The sequence below is a fragment of the Sinocyclocheilus anshuiensis genome, unplaced genomic scaffold, assembly GCF_001515605.1.
Source record: "Sinocyclocheilus anshuiensis isolate Anshui unplaced genomic scaffold, SAMN03320099.WGS_v1.1 scaffold181, whole genome shotgun sequence".
NCBI lineage: Eukaryota > Metazoa > Chordata > Actinopteri > Cypriniformes > Cyprinidae > Sinocyclocheilus > Sinocyclocheilus anshuiensis.
Genome location: NW_015540898.1, coordinates 1,854,668 through 1,856,943, shown reverse-complemented (window position 1 = coordinate 1,856,943; position 2,276 = coordinate 1,854,668).

Here is a 2,276-nt window from a genome sequence, read left to right as displayed (position 1 = left end):
CTTAATATCTTAAGACATTTTTCCTCTCAAGTAAATATGTTTAGATATTTTGAATGGAAAACAAGACACAAATACTAAGTATGAAAATCATATTTTGCAGTGTGAAAAGTAATAGGTGTGAATGTTTTTCCAGAGTGGTTTTAATTGATGGTTCACTGTTAATCTTGTGAAAAACACTGCAGGATGCAGGTCTGAAAAGTGTATCAGTCACAACACCGGCACACAATGTCCTGTAATAATTAGTCAATCAAATCCTCATACTCTAAAGACATGTGAATGGAGAGAGGCCTGTAAAAAGAGACTCCGGCGCAGATCTGACAAGCCACTTCACCGTCATGTAGGAGTCGTCTGACTTTAACATTTTCATGTCTTCCTCGGTAGGTTATTAAAAGAAATGAGGACGCTTTGGACTGCAGTGGCACTTCCCTCTAATGGGACATGAGAAGTCTGAGAGCCAATAGCAGCAGCCGACAGGATGGAGTCTGAATAAAGTGGACAATTAGGGGAGATATTTTTGCCAGGTCCAATGAAATATTCCTTGTTATTTTAATAATGCAGACGATGGCTAATTTACAGAGGCTGATTTTGTCAAGGTAATGTGCAGCCGGTGTGTCTAGATGACACTCTGAATATGGCTGCGAGTCCATTAGGTAAAGCAGCACAGCGCAGGTAGAGCAGTGTCCGTCACACATACACTTATATATGCTTTACTCACCTTAGGCAACATTACAGACAAACATTGAATCTAGTCTGCATTTACTCTGCACCAGTGTTATTCTAGGATCATTTAAATATTATTATAGGTTCTTTTTTTTTTTTTTTTTTTCTGTTTTCATTTTAGTTAAAGTCTGCACCAGTGTTATTCTAGGATCATTTAAATATTATTATAGGTTCTTTTTTTTTTTTTTTTTTCTGTTTTCATTTTAGTTAAAGTTGTGTGTTTTTGTCATTTTTATTAGGGTTTCTTTTTAAATATGCCTATATAATTTTTAATTAATTTTTAGTTGCATCAAGTTAAACTAAATGAAAAACTTGTTTTGGCAACTAGCTGGAATAAAAGAAGATTTTTTTACAGTTTTTAGAGTTTCAAGAGTTGTACAGTGCAAAGAAGGGTTATTATAGTTAACTAAAATGAAAACTAAAACTAATACAATAAAAAAAAATTGTAATTGTAATTATTTTTATTTTTTTAAATTGTTTTAATTTTAGTTAACTATAATACGCCTTCTTTGCACTGTAAAACTGTGCTAGCTTTTCCATATGGTTAATTAAAAAAAATGCAAATATAGAATTATCTGAATTTACCATAACTGGATAATGTTATTTTATAGTGCGGATTTTTTAAGCTTTTACATTTCCACTGATTATATTTTTGTACATAAAAATATAAGCAGATCAGTGGTCAATTAGTGGTGATACATAATATCACACTGTTTAATTTAAAGACTGTAAATAAAACATGCGTAACATTTTCTGGAATTCAATGTAGATGTATGTGTATATATGCATATATGGATATTTGCTAAAATAGTAAGAAATAAATCATTTTAAAATCTGTCAATGTGAACTTAATACAAATCTGTAAAATAAACAGATTTACACTTTATATAGAAACTTATTTCTGTAATTGCATGAACACTAAATGAAGGCTGTCAAAATAAAAGTCCTGCCAACACATATTGGCCAAACATTAAAAAGTGTATCACTAAAGCAGATGCATAGAGTTGCCATCTAAGATAAAGTTCAGCGTATAATTTAAATGTATTTTGCGTAGCAGTGTTTTTCAGTCGGAAGTGTTTGGGCTGGTAAATCAGTATATTGATCACAGTGTAAATGCTGAAAATCTTCAAAATTACTTGTGCATACCAGCCCCATAGCTAACAGAACAAAAATGTATGATGTTGTATGGATAATTATCACATTTCTATAATTATGGATTTGTTGTCCAGGTATTCCTAAGTGTGTCGAAGCCTAATTCTTAGCTTACAGTGTTGTGAAACGCTCTGAAGGTGATGCTAACGTGCTAATCTCTTCGGACATGCTTTCATCCCTCTGTCAAGGACACTCATTTCACTTGCCGATGAAAATCTTGATTGCTTCAGTTTAGTCACAGAATATTATTCATGGTATTTGTTGTCTCCCCAATGGAGCTGGTTTGCTTTTCATTGTTTGTTTTCTTTCCCAAACATCCACATTCTTAAAAATGTATGGATTTGTTTTCTGCCACCGATGGCCCATAAAGCCTTTGTTTGTTACCAACTCCTCAAGTTAAAATC